A 458-nucleotide genomic window follows, 5' to 3' on the forward strand; every position below is an offset into this window, starting at 1 on the left:
GAGGAGGAGGTTCCAGGTACCTGCAGGTGCTTGACCAGCTGCTGGGGCTGCACTTTCAGCAGCAGCTCATACACTCCCAGGCGCCGCTTGAGCAACTCCTCGTACACCAGCTCGAAGGTGACCTTGGCAGCGGGGGCCACACTCACCGACACCTGGAACTGCTCCATCTTTCTCCCAGTGGCCCTGGGGGAGGAGGGCATCAGGCCTGCCCCTCCAGACCACGTAGGGTATGGACACTGGAGGCAGGAGCAGAACTACAGGCAGGGGCAACTTCTGCCCCACCCCCACTGGGGTCTCCCGCACCCCCTTAGGCTCACTTGACCAGGCCAGCGCTCTCCCCCCTGGCCACGGCCGCACTGTACTGCTTCTGGGCTGCATCCTTCTGCTTGATGTTCCCTGGGTACGTCACACCGTCGATGATCCTGGGGCAGGAGGGTGGGTGCTGTCAAGAGTCTGGT

The 458-nt window shown here is 63.3% G+C and overlaps 1 long non-coding RNA gene across 1 annotated transcript; it reads right to left on the reverse strand.

Moving 5' to 3' along the window:
* Nucleotides 1–34: 34 nt before the first annotated feature.
* LOC102768890 lies at nt 35–452 on the reverse strand. The gene is made up of 2 exons (XR_436370.1): nt 318–452; nt 35–183 (listed from the first exon to the last, which is right to left on the reverse strand). It is a non-coding gene; the product is annotated as an uncharacterized LOC102768890 (long non-coding RNA).
* Between the last annotated feature and the right edge of the window lie 6 nt (nt 453–458).

The sequence above is a fragment of the Myotis davidii genome, unplaced genomic scaffold (genome assembly GCF_000327345.1).
Source record: "Myotis davidii unplaced genomic scaffold, ASM32734v1 C62390610, whole genome shotgun sequence".
Lineage (NCBI taxonomy): Eukaryota > Metazoa > Chordata > Mammalia > Chiroptera > Vespertilionidae > Myotis > Myotis davidii.